At 41.1% G+C, this 20,231-nt stretch overlaps 1 long non-coding RNA gene across 1 annotated transcript in view; it reads right to left on the minus strand.

Moving 5' to 3' along the window:
* Positions 1-398: 398 nt before the first annotated feature.
* The window catches only part of LOC121291853, a 29,325-nt gene continuing 9,492 nt past the window's right edge, over positions 399-20,231 (minus strand). Inside the window, exons 2-4 of the long non-coding RNA XR_005946097.1 lie at positions 18,553-18,719; positions 15,998-16,099; positions 399-961 (exon numbers count right to left, since the gene is read on the minus strand). This is a non-coding gene — a long non-coding RNA (uncharacterized LOC121291853). The remainder of the gene's footprint in view (positions 962-15,997; positions 16,100-18,552; positions 18,720-20,231) is intronic.

Raw genomic sequence — 20,231 nt, forward strand, 5'->3', positions numbered from 1 at the left:
TTGTTTGAATCCAACTAGTTTGAGTAAACCTTAGCCTGTTTTGTTTAGAAACATAAGGCTATGTTTGTCAATATATTTTCTAGTAATAAGAGAGTTGCCAAAAATCATGTGTATAAGGCTTTGGCTTTGTTTAGCATATAGCAATTCCCAAGGTTAAAGAATTTATATTTCAGGTGACGTTTTTTGTTATAATTTCAATGACTGCCCTGCAAATTTCAGTGATCACTCAACTAACCTGTTCTCACTTTCATTTTTAAATGCAACAGATCTCCCAAATGAGGGAGCACTTGTGGACTGCAAGCACTTCAGCAGTGGGCTCAGTAAATACAGATTTATCAAAGCAGTACAATGCCTTCCCAGCAGGCACACCATTTATCTCCTGGCATAGCGGCAGTGTACACCAGTGAAAATATTTTTATTTGTAACATTGGTTCAGATGTAGGGTAGGGGGTGTGTTCTTCATTCTTTGCAATTTGGCAACAATTTGAATCCAACTTGCATGCTGAGATGGGCAGGAGAAGGGGGGTTATCAATTATGAAATAAAGCTATGAAAGATAGTCTCTAAAATCGCCAATTTGACTTGGTGCAGCATTCCATGTAGCATTCTTTCAAGGGGTCATGCTAATCAGTGTGTATACAATTGCAGAAAATTCCTTAGACATTTACTAGTAGTTGTTAATCTTGTATGATTGATGCATCTATGATTGGATTTCTTCTGGATCTTCTACTGGGTCAGTACACCACTTGTTGACATCAGAAAGTATTTGGAAAAGTAAAGCTGTTATTCACAATAGTTAACTCTATTTCAGATTCGCTTGGTGACCGGCCCACTGAATTTTTCTCAGGGGTGAAGGATGGTGGCCAGAAGCACCAAAATCCAATATTTTATAGGTATCTTCTCTCTCTGTATTCTTTGAAGATAAACAGTCTCTTAAGGGCATGTATTTCTGATGATAGATCCTAAGAAAAGAATGCAAATCTTAAGGATTTTTAGCATTATAATAGCAAAACTTTGGGAAGTGATCATACCTGAGTTTATACATTGTAATGTTGTGCAATATGCTTCCTCTTGCTACCTCAAATTATTCTCACCATTGCCACCTTCCATAATTCAGCCCAATGGAACATTAACCATTGGTACTGCACTGTAATTTATACAATTGAAAATGTTCTTCAGGCACCATCCAAATTGAAGAAGGAAAAATCCATGATCCACATAAGCATTTGAAATCCTGCAAACTGTTTTTTACAGTTCAAGTGGCAAAGGTGTGAACAATTTAAATGCTAATACATGTTTCACTGAAATCCGGGTGACTGGCACTAGGAAACAATGCAAGGTGTCACGTTATAGATGAGCCACAAAACATCAGTATATAATAGGATTTCAGCTCTACATTGCTTATTCCTACCCCATTATCTTGTCTGATTTCATATCACCTCTATTATTAAAACTGGCTATGTGAAGCTGCATTGTTCAAAGTATCAAGAGAACACAAGAACATAAGAAATAGGAACAGGAGTAGACCATTCGGCCTCTCAAGCCTGCTCAGCCATTCAATAAGATCATGGCTGATCTTCTTGTGTTTCGATTCCACATTCCCATCTAACCCCGATAACCTTTGATTCCCTTGCATAACAAGAATCTTTCTTCCTCTGCCTTAAAAATATTTAATGACCCCACCTCCACCACCTTCTGAGGCAGAGAATCCCAAAGTCGCACAACCCTCTGAGAGAAAAAAAATTCTCCCCATCTCTGTCCTAAAAGTGCAACCCCTAATTTTAAAACAGTGCCCCTAATTCTGGACTCACCCACAAGAGGAAACATCCTTTCCATGTCTACCTTTTCAAGGCCATTCAGGATCTTGCATATTTCAGTCAAATCACCCCTCACTCTCCTAAACTCCAGTGGAAACAAGCCCAGTTCGTCCAACCTTTTAATCAGTTTAAAGCACCTTTCAAAGAGGGTTTGGGTTGGGTGAGCAGTGAAAATTTAACAAAATCTCAAATCCAAGCCCAACTCACCTTGAGGTCATAAGCCCATTCTCAGTTTTGGTGGAGGCGGGATGAAGGTTGAGAAACCGATCATTTCCCGGGAGATGAATTGGTATTTTAATGACTGTAATGAGGCTGCGCAGATTTTGCTGACTTCCAGGTTTAACCCTAGCCAACCAGGTTTTCCAGGCGGGAAATGCGGCACGCTAAATATAGCAGGGCTGTGTGCCAGCATTGTGGAACTCCCCTCCCCAGGGTCGGACCTCCACCCCACCTCACATTATTGTTTTCCCAGCAGCAGGCTCCCTACTTGCTCCTTGACTGTCAGCAAGCCAAGCCTGTCAATCAGTTGCGATTCTGGGTGGAGAAATTAGCTGACTTCCAGGTTTAACCCTGGCCAAAAAAAGAGATGCACTCTCTGGAGTCAAAGATCTGAAATCCCATGCTAGTCAAGATTGGGGCCGTAGTGTCTGTGATATCGAACTATCTGCTTGTATCATAACCAATAATGAAATGGGTTAATGCTTCTGCTAAAGTTGTAGCTAAAGAAATTTCATATTGCATAACATAATAGTAAGCTAACATTGCTGTTAACCTGTAAAAACTGCTGCTTATTATTGCACAACATTGCATAGCATGCAACTTTGAGAAAGAGAGCAAGATATGAAGAAGACAACAAGAAGCAAGGGTTGAATCTAGTTTTTATCTGTAGTGCGAAGTGGGCAATAATGAATTGGCAATAAAAACAGAGAATGCTGGAAAAACTCAAGCAGGCCTGGCAGCGTCTGTGAAGAGAGAAACAGAAGAAGCTCTGAAGAAGGACCATACAGGCTCAAAACATTAACTCTTGTTTCTCTCTCTACAGGTGCTGCCAGACCTACTGCGTTTTTCCAGCATTTTCAGTTTTTATTTCAGATTTCCAGCATCTGCACTATTTTGCTTTATAATAATTAAATTGGCAGTCTGTTTTACACGGAGCCTGATTTTATTTCCCTTGTAATACGTTTATCCAGGTTAAAAGACATCGACCCAGATATGGATCAATTCCTGCACCATGTTTAGCTCCACCTGCATTCTTTTTGTCATCTAGGTTCCTTACTCTCACACTTATGTGGAACCCCCATGAAAACTCTCTTCAGAAATGAAGCACTTTTTCAGTTATTTATCAGCTGCAAAGCTGCGGCCACTATTTCAAGCTGTTTAAACCTCTGATTTTCTGCAAGAGCTTTAGTTAACCTGGAAAATAGTTAAATCTGTGCAGCCTATTATAATATTTAAATGACCAACCCCTGTTGTAACGTAGGAAACATGGCAGCTAATTTGCACTCAAGGTCCCACAAACAGCAATTAAATAAATGCCCAGGTCATCTGTTTTAAGGTCTTGGTTGAGGGATAAATATTGGGCTGACACAGAGGAATGCTCTTGCTCCTTTTTGAATAGCACCATGGGATCTTTATCATTTCTGCCGGAAGGGGCAGACAGGAACTTCATTTACTGTCTCATCCGAAAGATGACACCTCCAGAGAAATTCATCCCTACCGTGTTCAAAGTCTGACCACTTTAAATATAACACGCCACCAATTAACTAACAGTAATAGTTAGCTGTGTCATCTGTTGGATGACAGGTTACTGAGGCAGTTAGGTGTTATGCAGCAGCTATTAAAATTGGGCTAAGCACTCGAGTGAAAATCAGAGGCTGAACCTGTAAGCTGCTTTTAAAACAGTTTAACATAATTGAATTTTCTAAACAAAACACTGTTTTCATATATTATTTTTAAATGCTCATTGAGAGAGGATCAGAAATGTTATTATGTTGAAACAATTTTCAGTCGGAAGCACAGTTGGCACAGTATTTACTTGGGTTTTCTGCATGGCCTAGAGACACCACACAGTCTAATTGCCCTGGTTATATCGTGGTGCAGGAGGACTCCACTCCCAGAAACTACAGGACTACTGCTTACAAACATTCATTTCACATGCAACATCAATGCTTGGAAAAAAGGGTTTGCTGAATGCAATCACTAACTTCCTCGTACCCAACTCATCTCCTTATCGAAACATTACACTGCCAATTTCCCACAAAGTTTTGATGTCATTTTGCTAATATCTTGTATATGTGAGCTGTGTAATAAATCTTTTGAGTGCTTTACTATAGCTGTGAATTACTACCAGTAAAGGATTATGTATTATTTATTTAACATTACAGTTTATCATATATGCAGTATCGTATGAATGATTTTTGGCACTTGGCTTTGTGCTTTTCTCCCACAGGTTTGCTAGTGATTTGCGTTGCATTATACAGCAATGGGGTGGACGCAGCTAAGCAACAGGAAAGTGATGGTAAAACAATTGGAAAATGAACTGAATGAATTTGGTTGTTCCGGAAATATTTTAGGATGGTATTTCAGTTACCCTCCCCTCTCTGTTAAAAGCGTGGCATAAGGGACATGTAGGGGAGACAGTGGTGTAGTGGTAATGTCACTGGACTACAAATCCAAAGGCTCATGCTCTGGGAGCATGGGTTTAAATAGCAGCTGGTGGAATTTAAATTCAATTAACAAATCTGGAAATGAAAGCTAGTTTCAGTAATGGTGACCATAAAACTATTGTTAATTGTTGGAAAAACCCATCTGGTTCACTAACGGCCTTCAGGGAAGGAAATCTGCCATCCTTACCTGGCCTGGCCTACATGTGATTCTGGCCCCACGGGAATGTGGTTGACTGTCCTCTGAAATAGCCTAGCAAGCCACTTGGTTCAAGGGCATTTAGGGATGGGCAATAAATTCTGGCCTTGCCAGTGATGCCCACATCCCTGGAAAAGAATAATAAAAATGGAGCAATATGCCCATGAAGTTTGGCTCCCCATGTAATGCTGATGTCTTATGAATCTTCACATATGGTTGATTTAAACAGCTTATGAGTGAGTAGCACGTTCCATTTTGAGTGTCCTACATTCAAAAAGCCTTTTAATGCTGAAGGAATGGTTTGGAGCAAACAGACATGTGTGCTGGATTTTAAACCGCTGGCAATGGGAACAGACTCTCAGGCTGGAAATGCTTGCAAAGTAAAAAACTAAGATTGAAAAGGGGACATGATTCACACCTTTGAACTCTTTAACCCCCCAAAAATGGGTGGGTTTGGGGTCAGGTGAGATGTGAGAAATTAAAATATCTCCAAACTGACCTCCCCAACCCACATCCAACCAAACCCACTTCCAGTTTTAACGGAGGCAGGACGGGGTGGGACAGGATGGGTAAGGAGCAGCAACAACTCACTCCCAGGAGGCAGGTTGCCTGTTTAAATAATAGGGCTGTGTGCCTCATATTTAACCTGCCTTTCAGGTTAAACCCTAGCTGGCTAACAGGAGAATCCTAGTTGTTTAAAGGGAGATGAGGACTTCTTGTGGTCCAGGTGGAGCTGAAAGAGTTGCTCCCAACCCATCTATAGCTTACCTTAATGCCTTTGAACCTCCAACCTCCCAGACAATCAGGCCAACCTATCTCACAATTGCTGACTCTGACTCGGATCTGTCCCCCACTCCACAATCAAACCCTCGGGATCATGAATTTGACAAGTCCCCGAAATTGGGGATCAAAATCTCTCTTTGGGATTGGGGATCAGACCCCCAATCCCCAGATTGGGGATCAGGCTCCACCCCAACCCGGGATTGAGGATTGGATTGTCACTAATTGGAAATTGGACCCTTCCTTGACTGAGAATTGGATCACCCACATGATTGGGTTGGGCACCCCCGGAAGCCGACAATCTAAAGTCCTCTGGGATCGGGGCTCACACTCACCTGGATCAGGTGTCGGACACACCTTGGACTCTGAATCAAAGAAATCCAGCTTGACTAAAGCTCCTCTCAACTGCACACAGAACCCATCCCAGTACATGACTGAGTCTTTGATGTTAATCTTCTTTCTATAATTGGGTGCCCAAAACTGCAATCAGAACTCTGTCATTTAACCATTACTGGGTAAAAAATTAACTATAACCTCTTTGCACTTGTACTCAGTGCACCATGAATAACATCCATAAGGCTTTTTTTGTGGTTTTATCTAATGTTCAATGAATTATGTATTTGCAGCTTAAGGCTGTTGTCCTTTGTACCCACCTTGTTCAGTGTCTCCCTATTTACAATAATCCCACCCTTAGTGATCAGTGGAATTTTTCATCATTTTTTTTAGTGAATTTAGAAGAGTTCTGGTTCTGAAATGGGCAGGCAAGATGGTTCAATCACTAAATTAATGCAGTAGTAGAGGACTGCCAGTGGTTATTGATGTCAAGCACAAATCCCTGACAAGTTGCTCCAATCCAAACCATTCAGGCTGTCCATCCTTCACTGAATGGGTTAAGACTTGACTTTTTAATGGTAGTGAGTTGCAGCCCACTTTACATCTCCCCTGTTTCCATTTGGAGTCAATGGCATTAAAAATCGGAAGAGATGTAAAACAGGTTGCCTGTCTCACTATCACCCGTTTTACACTATCGCTCAGTGTCAGGATCTACTGCAATGAGTTTTGTTCCATGGTTGCTAATGTTTGAGTTCAAAGGAAGAAAACCAGTCAGGATAAATCCTAGCTGTTACCATTGATTGGCTTATTATGGAGTGGCTGTAGTAAATGGCATGGACCATTTCAACCTGACAACTGAAGTAGAAAGCACATCACTTGTGATCAAACAGTGGTATGTGGCACCAATAAATAAATAGGATGCTCCAAAATGCGTGCCGTAAACATCATCTCAATGGAAGCAATGTTGGAGAGAAAAATGTGGGAAAATGCATTTATTAATGTAAGTGAAGTATATTTACTTTCTTTTATTGTAGCCAATACATTATCCCTTTGGAATATGACTGATTATAATGTGACGACAGATCTTTACGGAAATATGACAATGAATACAACTGACTTTCCAGCTAATGTAAGTTATTTTCAGTCAAATACTTAATGCTCCGAATTACAGATTATAATTAAGAGAGTAATATAATGGAGAGATATCTTATCTACAGTCCTTTGCAAATTAGGTCACTTGGGCTCTGTTTTTAACTCTTCTTCACTTGAAGGAAGCTAAACCAGAGCTGGGGTTGGTGGGAGAAGTTTAATGTAATGGGGAAATCCTGCACTCCTTTCCCAACTAATTTGACCACCTACGATTTTAAATTGCAGACGACAAGGATTCCTGTCCCAAGCCAGTGACATCCCCTTTAAGATTGGGTTCTGATGATGACAGTGGGGCCTGATCCACTATTTTAACTGGGGAAGTGGCAGTGGCTCCCCAACCAGGTCAAGCCTGCTGGGAGAGAGCTCATGGGCTAGTGGAGGCCCAGTAAGGCTAGCAATTTCTATTTTGCCTAGTGGACCAGCTGAAGCCAGGTTGATCCTTATCAAAGGCTTTCTGCCGCCAATCGCAAACATTCCCTGCCCACCCATTAGCACCTATTGACTACTGGTGAGAGTTCCAGTTGGTCCCTGGCAGTTGTCCACTTCTACCCTGTTGCTCAGGTGCTGATTTCTGCCAGGAAGGAGCAGGATTTGGGGCCATGATATTTAAATGAAGCCTAGGAGTTAAGACCTCTCTGGGTTCTCGACATGTGCAATTGTCGTTTCCCCAGGCCTTCTTTCTCCGCACAGAATGATCCTGCCCCAGAATAAAATCATGGCCTGGGCATCCAGAATAAGGCACAGACATGAACTTGTAACTGATTAACAGGAAGAAAGCAGAGTAGCATGGTAGGGGGTTCGTGGTTGCAGTGGGTGGGGTGGTGTGTGGTGGAAGCTATTGGATACAATGTTCCACAGACCAGTGCTCAGACATTCCAAGGGTGAAATTTAGCGTGGGGAACAATTTCTGTGCTGGATAGGCTCAATGCACACTCAGTACTGGGCCTCGGGCCTCCAGCCTCACTTAAGTAAGATCCCAGGCAGCTTGCTGGTAATTGTGAATTTAGGTTGTGGCCTGCTATGTTGCCAGCACCAGCACGTAGGTAGTTCTAGAGGGAGGGAGAGAAGGCGGTGATTGGGAGTGGCTGAGTAGGAACTGGGACTCCTGTGGAGCTGTGAGAAGCTCTCCTGCTCCAATTTCTTACTCATCCAGCTTGGTGGCTTCCAGAGGTCCCTTTAAGAACTGTTTAGTGTCAGGTGGCTTGTGGACTTAGCACATTTTGCCTGGTGCTGGCAGAGTTCAGGCAGCCCAATTTTGTGAAGGGGTCCTAAATTAGGTGATGGCACCAAAATTGCCTTTGCAAAAGGGCCTAGCTTCTGTATCCAGGCCTGGGCCCTGGACACCCATGCTTTCACCTTTGCCAATATGGCAGAAGGCACGTGTCCAGCCATGAAAATGGGTGCAGAAGCAATTCAAAGATTAGTTCCACAGGCACTTGGTTTTATGCCTTTGAACAAGATATACAGCACAAACAAATTTCTAGGCCCTTGTCTTTCTGGTATACATAAATAACTTGCAACTCAGTTTGAATGCAAAGTAGTTAAATTAATAAGTGATATTAAACTAGCGAGTTAGAGCACTTTAGAATCAGGGAAGGCATCCAAGATTTTACAAAAAGAGCTGAAAAGGGTATGCTAAACACTGTGTGAAATTCAAGCTCTAATTTTACCATTGCCACAAGCATCATTAACCAGGATGTTGGGGATCACAGTTTTTACTAAAATTCATGATCCACATCTTTGTTGATAATTATGTTAATTTTGTTAATAATAATTGTCAACAAGTAACATTTACAACACACAAGTACCAAGCAAAGACCAACAAGAGAGAATCTGACCATCTCCCCTTAACATTTAATGGCATTACCATCACTGATACCCCCACTATCAACATCCTGGGGGTTACCATTGACCAGAAACTGAACCAGCCATATAAATACTGTAGCTACAGGAGCAGGTCAGAGGCTAGGAATTCTGCAGCGTGTAACTCACCTCCTGACTCCCCAAGACCTGTCTACCATCTACAAGGCTCAAGTCAGAAGTGTAATGGAATACTTTCCATTGTCTGGATAAGTGCAGCTCCAACAACCCACAAGATGCTTGACACCATCCAGGACAAAGCAGCCCACTTGATTGGCACCTCACCAACCACCTTAAACATTTACTGTCTCTACCACCGATGCACAGCAGCAGCAGCAGTGTGTATCATCTACAAGATGCACTGCAGAAACTCACCAATGCTCCTTTGATAGCGCCTTCCAGACCTGCAACCTTTACCACCTAGAAGGACAAGGGCAATAGATGCATGGGAACACCACTATCTATAAGTTCCCTTCCAAGCCACACACCATCCTGACTTGGACCTATATCGCAATTCCTTCACTGTCGCTGGGTCAAATTCCTGGAACTCCCTTCCTAACAACACTGTGGGTGTACCTACACCGCCTGCAATGGTTCAAGAAGGCCGCTTACTACCATCTTCTCAAGGGCCATTTGGGATGGGCAATAAATGCTGGCCTAACCATCAATGCCCACATCCCATGAAAGGATAAAACAAAATCTATTGCACAGTAAAGTAATAGTGGAAGGCAGTAGTTATGTATTAAATGAAACAATTGATTGAATTTAATAAATAGTTTTTTCTTGTAATTGTTGCAGTTCTCCTGCCAAACATTTAACTGTTCGGGATACAGCTGCTATGAGGATTTTAACAGCTGGGAGGAATGTCCTGAGACTCATATGTACTGCGAGGTAGGTTTGTTTGATCTGTTCAAATGATCTCTTCAGTTATGGAGCTGAAGGAAACAGGTAGACAATCTTCATTAAGAAGCACAATTAGTGTATTGTTAGTGAAAATCAAATTCCTTTCAATGCATTTCTCAAACCTTGTTTTTAATTAATGCCCATTCTATTTCACAGCTCTACCGTTTTTCCAATATCTCATATTGGGCGGGCTGCAGTGATGATTGTGCAGGCACGACCAACATCTGTAGAAATTCCTCACTGGATGCATGTACAATGGAGTGCTGCAATACATCTCTATGCCTGATGCTGAATGGTGAAATTCAAGAATTACCTGGCGAAGGTAGTACAGATATCTTTTGCACTGATTTACAAAATTCTTATTTGAAAACATGTCATACAAATAACAGATTCAACAGTATCTAACTTGAATTGGGTATGAGGCTGTATTCATTGTTCATAATGTAGCAATATGTAACAAAACAAACTTGTTGTACCCAGTACCGCTATCTTCCATTATCAACCTATAACATAAAACTTACCTCTCACTTTGATTACCTCAACAAAACCCAGCATTAGTAAGGTCAGATGGGAATTATCAATGCACCCCAGTGCTTTCAGGAATCTTATAACCCTTAGTACAATCATTTTGTATTCGCATTGAATGTAAAACTGGAATTTGACCCTCACTTTTATGAAGAACATTCCTATGATGTACAAAAACTGAAAAATAGTTAAATTTGCAAAGTTTCTGAATGTAATGGTTTTTCAAAATCTAAGATAATAATGTGAAGGCAGTGATGGCCACAAAATAAATGGAATCTCAAGGGCCCATTTGGAAGATCCTTATCTGCATACTCAGTTTTTTCTTGTATTGCTGCATTATTACAGTTGACCCTAACAGTTATTCAGAATGATGTTAGGGGTTGTAGTGAATATTCTACCATTTTATCTTATACAGTTACACAAACATCATCATTTCGCCAATACTGTTATTAGTGTGAAGCTCAGCATCATAGCCATTTGTCCCTGATGACTTTGACCTAGGCACAATTTACCATCGCCATTGAAAGATTTAAAATGTCATTGCCTTTACAATGTTTGAAGATTAAATTTGAATCAACATATTCTGGAGCATATCCCCTAAATCTACACAAGCAGTTTTTAAAAAATCTTATATGTTTTAACTGTTAATTTATAATATAATCAAACTTGTGGCACTATGTTGTCATTGTCCTCTTGATGCAACTGGTCAGCATTTTCTCTTGAAAGGTAGATGTAATTCTGGAAGGCATTGAAAAAGTTGGGGAGATGCTGGTGTCGTGGTAATGTCACTGGACTAGTAACCCATGGGGATGTGGGTTCAAAATTCTGCTATGGCAGCTGGTGGAATTTAAATGCAATTAATAAAATCTGGAATTGAATACTGGTCTCAGTAATTGTGACCATGAAGCTGTCAGCAATTGTTGTGAAAACCATCTGGTTCTTTAGTGCCCCTTGTACTTTTGCATGGTATTCCTCATTAACACTGTCAGCGTTCCCCTTCTCCCAGGCCAGAAATACCACTGTCCCCCTATGGAGATCAGCATCTCTTCACTGATGCAGGAACCTGAAATACCACTGTCCCCCTCTGGAGATCAGCATCTCTTCACTGACGCAGGAACCTGACATTTCAACCACATGCCCATTGTGCATCACAACCAATACACTTAATGCACCATAATTAAATTCAAATGGGATAATTTTGTGTTATTGGCCAAGGTCAGACCTTGCCTGTAAAGGCGTATGGAGCCATGGCACTGGCAGTGTCCCTTTGGGGCATTATTGGCCCAAAGTGAAGACTGTCTTAATGGAACATTGTGATTTTGTTATTGACAATGGTTTGGATTATCTCCTTTATAAATCTTCCTACCTGACTCTGATTTGGAACTGAGCCTTAAGAATTTTACCTTTATATCTTGTGAGAAAGTCCCAGTTGGTTAATCATAATGTTTTGTCGATTCTTGGAATTAAATCAAACCTTTTTTTGCATTCTAGATATGCCAATGACAACCTATCAACCAATGGAAACCACTGTTGAAATAACTGAACCCACCACGATACCAATAACGACACCAACAACAACACCGACAACGACACCGACAACGACACCGACAACGACACCGACAACGACACCAACAACAACACCTACAACAACACCTACAACAACACCAACAACAACAACAACAACAACACCAACAACCACCCCTACAACAATAGGCAGTGTGAGTATACAGCTGGATGTGTGAGTATTCTGTCATCAACCTGTAGTTGTTACAAGTAGAATTCTAAACTCCCACTCCATATTTTTGATGCAATGCTGACTAAAATGCCAGCTTCAAATAGTCAGGCAAGTTCAGTGGCCACCTGTTTCCAGTGTAGCCACCTGCAACAAGTATGAGTGTCATTTAAATATAATTGTGTGGGTCCAGTGTGTCTGAAACACCACTTTCTTAACAAATCATGATGGTAAGAATTTGTAGGCTGCTTTCACAAGGTAGTAACTACAGGCATCCTCACCTCCAACAACCAATGCACAGTGGCAGCAGTGTGTACCATCTACCAGATGCACTGCAGCAACTCAATAAGGCTCCTTCAACAGCACCTTCCAAACCTGTGACCTCTACCACCTAGAAGGACAAGGGCAGCAGATGCATGAGAACACCACCACCTGCAAGTTCCCATCCAGGCTACACATCTGACTTGGAAATATATTGCAGTTCCTTCACTGTCGCTGGGTCAAATTCCTGGAACTCGCACCCTCACACCATTGTGGGCGTACCTACAACACATAGGGCAGAATCTTCTGTTCGGCATACAGGGACAGGCCTCACATGCCGATGCATAAAATGATGCGCGGTGACATCAGGACACACTCCTGACATCACCACGCGTCATTCCAATCTTCAGTTCGGCAGGTGCGCACCGAAGCCGGCTGTGCACCCACCGAACTGTCAAAGGCCTGTTAAGGCGATTACTCAGCTAATTAAAGTACTTGTCAGGGCTGCCTATCCAATGTTACGGTTGGCGGGCAGGCGAAGAGCCCAAGTGGCCTTCGCATTTTTCATGCAACCTCATCCACAGACAGGATGAGGTTTCATGAAGGGTTTATTAATTTAATGAAATGTTTTATGAAAAATTCATAAACATGTCCCAGCTCATGTGACAATGTCACAAGAGGAGACATGTCTGAATAATTTTATTTTTTTATTTTTCACATTTTTATGACTGAACTAAATCTCCCTGAGGCAGCTCCGTGCCTCAGGGAGATTTCTGTGCTCTTTCGCGCAGATGGTAGTTGGTACACACTGCTCCACTGTTTCCCTCCTCCCCCCGCCCACACAGGCAGCACTCAGTCCTTCCAGGTGCGTGTCACGCTGGGCAGGCCTTAATTGGCCCATCCATGTAAAATGGCAGCGTGCAGCTGATTGGCTCTGCCCCCGCCCGTACCTGCTCCCAACTGGCCTGCCCGAAGGGAAGAAAATTCTCCCCATGGACTGCACTGATTCAAGAAGACGGCTCAGCACCACCTTCTCAAGGGCAAGTAGGGATGGGCAATAAATGCTGGTCTAGCCAGTGACTCCCACATCCCATGGACAAATTTTTTTAAAAGTCACTGTATAAATGTTTTAGTCTGCTACTGTACCAGGCAGGAGTTTCTCTGTTAATAATTTTATAGTATGAGTTTGCTGAGGGCAAGAACTCTTTCACAGGATTTGCTTGTTCTGAATTATTGAACTTGGGTATACTTCTGAACTTGCCATTAAAGTTCCAAAATCATGAGATGAAGGAGGAGCAAGGAATGCAGCAAAGAGCAGTACAGGCTGCAAGGAGAGGGCAGCTGATTGTGAAACCGGCAGCTCACAGGGAATGGTGTGTAAGCTGTTTGTGTTTTGCTGGGGACACTGCCACATGAATGTCCCACTTTGTTACAACAAGATCTAAAGCCCAACACTCAGTAATGCAATACACTGCCCATGACAGTGAAGGTCATCATAGCTCTAAATCTTTTATGCTTCTGGCACCTTCTAAATTGCTGGTGGTGTGGCCAGCAACATCAATCAGTTTGCTTTGCACATGGCCACGGCTTGCCAGGTGTCAACAGTTCATTACCTTCCAAATGGAACAGGGAGAAAGAGCACTGGAAAATGGCTGCAGGTTCCAGGTAATAAAGGTTTAAGGGGAGATGATGGTGTAGTGGTATTGTTGCTGGACCAGTAATCCAGAGACCCAGGGTAATACTTGGGTTTGAATCCCGCCATGGCTGATGGTGGAATTTGAATTCAATAAAAATCTGGAATTAAAAGTCTAATATTGACCATGAAACTGCTGTTGATTGTTGTAAAAACCCATTTGGTTCGCTAATGCTCTTTAGGGAAGGAAATCTGCTGTCTTCAACTGGTCTGGCCCACATGTGACTCCAGATCCATAGCAATCTCTGAACCATAGCAATGCTGATTTGGCCAGTGACGCCCATATCCCATGAATGAATTAAAAAAAGACACAAAACGCTGAAGTGCAGGGTCTCAGTGCAGTACAAGTGGACTCCCAATGCTTGTGGAGCCATTTACTGTAAAGCAGCTTTGTGAAAGAAAGGTGGATAATTAGATTAAGAAAAACAAATTTGTAGAAAAATTATGGATGACACAAGCCTGGCATATCACAGTTTCACAAGTTCTGTTGTATATCTGTTCATATATTTAAAAAAGTAATGAAACAAAACCATGTAGCCTGAACTATGGTCAGGAAGGGTTTTACTTTAGTGTGGGTAAAAAATATTCAGAATTGCTCATGAAAATGGTTGTATCATGCTCCAAATATTTGCACCAAGTTGATATTCCTTTTTTTCACTGCAGGGAAAAAAATGCACTGTGGTCGACTGTTTAGGAGATAACTGCTACCAAAGCCAGAATCTGGGAGACATGTACTGTCCTGTCGGCAAGGACTACTGCAAGGTGAGGGATCTGGGTGTCCTAGTGCATGAATCACAAAAGGCTAGTATGCAGATACAGCAAGCAGTTAGGAAAGCTAATAGGATGTTATTGTTTATTGCGAGGGGAATTGAATACAAAAGTAGGGAGGTTATGCTTCAGTTGTACAGGGCACTGCTGGATGCCATATCAGGAGTGCAGAAGTCAGGTACAGTATTGGTCTCCTTGTTTAAAGAAGGATGTAAATGCATGGAAGCAGTTCAGAGAAGGTTTACCAGACTAAAACCAGGAATAGGTAGGTTGTCTTAGGAGGAAAGTTTGGATTGGCTAGGCTTGTATCCACTGGAGTTTAGGAGAGTACGTAGTGACTTGATTGAAACCTTTAAGATTCTGAGGGGCCTTGACAAGGTGGATGTGGAGCGGTTGTTTCCTCTTGTGGGAGAATTTAAGGGTCACTGTTTAAAAATAAGGGATTGCTCATTTAAGACAGAGGTGAGGAGAAACTTTTCTCTGAGGGTAGTGAGTCTCTGGAGCTCCTTTCCTCAAAACGCAGTGGAAGCAGAGTCTTTGAATATTTTTAAGGCAGAGCTAGTTAGATTAACAAGGGGGTGAAAGGTTATCGGGGGTAGGCAGGAATGTGAGGTTGAGGTTACATTAAGATCAGCTGTGATCTTATTGAATGGTGCAGCAGGCTCATGGGCCGAGTGGCCTCCTCCTGCTCCTAGCTTGTATGTTTGTATGAGGTCCATCTGAGGTTTACTGATATAGTGCCGTATTAAAGTTGACAATGTTAGAGGGGCAATATTTAACAAGTTTGCATAGCATTCCCGTCTGTCATTTTAGTGGAGACATCCTATTTAAAATAAATAGCTGTGTCATCAGTATGTAACTTCACAACCACTATTGTTTGGTGACATTCACTTCAAAATAGGGAAGATTCTATCTCTTGTAATAGAGATTTTTGGAATTATAAAACTTTACAAACAAAAAAACTTGTGCGTATGCATAAAGCTACCAGCTAGCCTTGTTTTCTGTTGGATGCCATGTCAAGAGCATAAGAGCAAGAGTAGGCCATTCAGTCCCTCGAACCTGTTTAATCATTCAATTGGATTATAGCTGATCTGCAGCTTATCTGCCTTTGATCCATATTCCCTTAAAACCCTTGCCTAATAAAATGCACTTGATCTCAGTCTTGAAAGTAATAGGAAGATGGTTCATGGTGGTGATGATGGACAATGACTGTTTCATCTCCATATAAAGAACTGCTGACCACATTGTCACAACTTAATGTAACGTTGGAAGTAAGGCACTCCCAGATTTGGATAGAGGAAGAATGAGCCCATACCAATTTTGTCCATCACCTTGCAGTCCTCTCAGAATCAACACTGGAAAGCTTCAGGAAAAGGTCAAATTTGTTGGCTGGGAAATGGTATGCTTCAATAAATACCTAAAAAGAGATAAGAAACTAAATTTAGCATGAAACTTTAGAAATAACTAGAGTGAGAGAAGACTTTGAAATGATCATATGTTCAACATGAAATCTGAATTGAATATCGAATTTTAAAAAATTTGGACAGCTTTTGTGGCTTCATGTTTTGGATGTGAGTTTGGGAAGTTTCAATAATCGGGAATAGTTTGATTTGTGGTTACTAAATTGAAAAATGAAGACCATAGTGACAAATTAAAATGTGGGGCTCTCTAAGCTCTAGTTAAAAGTGTTTTAAATGCTGCTGTATACTTCAAAAGTCCAATGTTTGTATATAGGAGACTATCAGGTGTTGATTGTCTTTTCCTCCCTTGTTATTCAATTAAGCCAAAGCTGAACATCCTGTTCCATTCTAAATGAGTGTCAGATGGCAAGTCCTTTCTGTCATTCAATAGTTTATTTCCTTCTCCGGAGCAACCATTTTCTTTGTCCATGCTCCACCCCATTGCTATTGAAACTCTACTTAGCGGCTTTAACACATTCTTCGTGCTACCCCCAGCACCTTTCCAAACTCTACCATACCCACCTGATCCAAACCTCTGCGATTGCACCTATAGCCTACGCAAAGTCTATCAGTGTGTGAACTTTTAAAATCTTCACCCATATCTTCAGGTCCTCCATCACCTCTCTCCACTCTCCTTTTACAGGTCTTTCCAGGTACCTCAGTAACTATCCTCTCCTACGTTTTTAAACCTAGTTCTTTGGTCATCTCTGCTAACTTCTCTTCTACTCCTTGTTGAGTGAAAGGTGTTTTATTTATGTGTATAAGTTCTTCTATCTTTTTGATTTTGGTGTTGCTGCATCATCTTGATAAATATCAGAGCATTACTACATGTAAAATAAAATCTGAATATATTTAATATTTTCTCTCTCCTATTGGATCCCACATGAACTACATTTCATTTCCCTAAGCTGTGTAGGGAACCTCTATAACTAGCTGCCAGCAACCTCATGAGATCATATGAGCATGCAAAAATGACAGGCAGTAAAAGAAAAGCTGGTCCATAATACCTGGAACATCATGACGAGGCACTCTTGAAGGTGTGCTGAGAGTCAGTATTCAGTTAGTGCATCCCAGAGGCCCACTACACCCAGGGAAAAAAGACCCATTCCCAACATCAAGTTTATTCCTATTTTTACGTAGTTTAAACATATGTCCCAGTCTTTCAAACTGGAGTATTCTATCAACAGGTATGATATCCATCCCTTTCATTATTTTATAAACCTCTAAAGTAAATCGACTCAGCTCCTTCAACCTGCCTGACTAACTGAGGTTCTTTAAGCTATGAATCATTCTGTACAGGCACTCTTGTGTGAACCTTTTCCAAGGCCTCCCCCACCTGTCAGGTGAGGGGACCAAATAAATGCTAATCATTGTGGCATTGGCTTCCCCCTCCCCACCATTGCCAGCACCTGCTTGCTGTCTCCTTAGGGTTGCCAACCCTTCTGGGTTGCACTGGAGTCTCTATGAATTAAAGACAAACATTCAGGACACTGCTGTGAGCAACCCAGCAGGAAAATCACAGGGGTAATAAAAAACAGGGATATAAAAAATTTTCTTTGAACACATTAGTTTACTAATTATAAAAATATTGGACATGGGGAAAATACTGTTTGATTGACGGTCAAGAATAATTTAATTGTGTCCTGAAGAGTTTATTCACATGCTGGGGGCTAGTTAGTTGGCAAGATAGCTAAACTGTGGTGTAAAATCATGTCATAAGCATGTGTTTAATCCCCTTATCGGATCAGATAGTTCTTGGGGCCTGTCTCCTTGCACAAATCAGTCATGATTAGCAACCTTTGGGCAAAGAGGATGCTAAATAGAGAGAGATTCACGTTATGATTGAAGTTGGAAAGCAATGTCCCATGGGTTTGGACATATTGGGTGATCAGTGATGGGAGTGTGGATTGGGCTGGAGATAGGAGGTCGTATGATGTAACCGGAATATATCCAGTCAAGGTGGCAACTCTATACCTCCCCAATACCCCAAAAGGGGTGCTTCTCTTGGAAAAGTTATTGGTGCAAAATTAATGCCCTCTGCAGTACAAAACTTTAATGCATGAAACAACACATCTCTTTGATCAGGTTTTTGACCACCTGTCCTAGTGGCTTCTTCTTTGACTTGGTGTTAATCGTGATTTGATAACTCTCCTGTGAAGTGTCTTGGGACTTTTTACCACTTTAAAGGTGCTATATAAATGCAAGTTGTTGTTGCATTTAATCATCATCTAATTCTAGTTTGTAAGTTGCAGCACTCGGAAGTTATAGAAACCAATTTTCCATCTGATAACTGACAGAGAGTATGCAAATATTTGAATTTTGTGTTCAAAGCATTAAGTGAATATCCTGCCAGTTAAGATAAAGCAACGTCATCCTGATTTTTAATGGTGCACTCTATGGTGTCATACACCTTTCGTTGCTTCTTCTTCTGTTACCCAGCTGGAACAGGATACAGGAACCAACAAATGGACAAGTGGCTGTGACGACTCATGCAACACTGTGTCCTCTGGGTGTTCATCTAGTAGCAGTTCATCAACCTGTGTCCAGGAGTGCTGCCAAGCCACCACGGATTCCTGTCTGCAATTAGACGGAAATGAAAATTTAATTGGATGTGCAAGTATCACAGAGTCTATGAAGCTGATGGTGTACACAATTGCTGTGTTTATTTTGACTAATCATTTTGCACCCTTTAGTTTCTAAATGCAGGAGCCAAGAATTCACACCAGACTTTGAATGTTCAATTATGTCAATTTTCATTCAGACATCAGCATACAACTGCATAAGCCTTTTTATGTCAGTATTCAATCTGAGGAGATGCTTCAAAGAAATCGATCACCCTTAATGTAGCTAAAGCAATTGTTTTCTTCATTGACCAATTGGGTGTCAGAATAGGAGATGGCTTAAGGGTCCTGTAATGATTCTAAGATGGGGACATTGCTTTCCCTCTCTCTCTCTCTCTCAGCATCATCACTAATAAAATCAAGAATTTCAAATACTCAGGCTGCAGAGAACAGGCAGAAAAACATTTCTCTGTAGCTGAAGAATTAAAATATCAAAAGTTCCATGCATACCTTACTGCTGTAGATGCCACAGAACTCCAATGGAATTTTACAACAGTAAGTGGTAAAGTCGCAAATTATTTTGGATTCAATATTTGTATTGTCTTCAACAATGTATATTGAGAACATATACATTCTAACAGTGTGGAAAAATTAAGTCATTTTCTGCAACGTTTAAGTCTATTCTAACAAAAAGTAATCTTTTGGGCTTCTCAATTTGCAATAGAAAATAAGCAAGAAAATGTACACTAACTTCTGCCAATCTGAAATAGACACAATCAAACATAGGCCAAACCTAAGAGAGAGAAAGTAGTGTTTTTAACATCAAAATAGATATCAATAGTTTGAAATCTCAAATATAAACTGCGGATGGTGTGACATGAAACTTAGTCCCTTTTTCTCAAATTTTCATCTCCACAGCTCTGCAATACAGAATGCTTGAAGAACTATACAGAAAAGGCTTATGTAGTGTATATAAATGTTCTAAATAGACATATATCATTGTAATGTAAAGTGATACATCTAGTTAAAAAGTCTGTTCAGTTCAGTGAGTTTGCAGTGTTGAAATCTTTGTAGGTTATTGTAAATAACAACAATCTTTTTGATTAAAAATGTTGCTCATATGGCAGGAAAGAAAAGTCTGATGGGTCTTGCACTTGATTATTAAAATACAGGAGGTGGGGAAGGAAATATGAAAGTGCAGTATGAGTGTGTGGTCCTCTGAGGGTTCCAGCTTTGCTATTTAGGGGACCAGCACCAGGCCATATGTTTTCTGATCTAGCATCGCTTTTATAGTGCAAATAGTTCTTCAGAGGTGGTTATAATTCCTTTTGGTTGATATACAGTGACTAAGTAATAACCAAGGTACTGGTGACAGCTGTAGATCAGTGGATAGTACTTTTCCATTTGAAGCAGAAGCATTTGGGTTCAAATCTCATTTCAGAGCCATCAGCACAAGAATCTAGGTTGACACTCCAGTGCAATGTTGGAGGGAGTGGTTCACTATCACAGGTATTGTGCTTTGGATGTG

The sequence above is a fragment of the Carcharodon carcharias genome, chromosome 19 (genome assembly GCF_017639515.1).
Source record: "Carcharodon carcharias isolate sCarCar2 chromosome 19, sCarCar2.pri, whole genome shotgun sequence".
Classification (NCBI taxonomy): Eukaryota; Metazoa; Chordata; class Chondrichthyes; order Lamniformes; family Lamnidae; genus Carcharodon; species Carcharodon carcharias.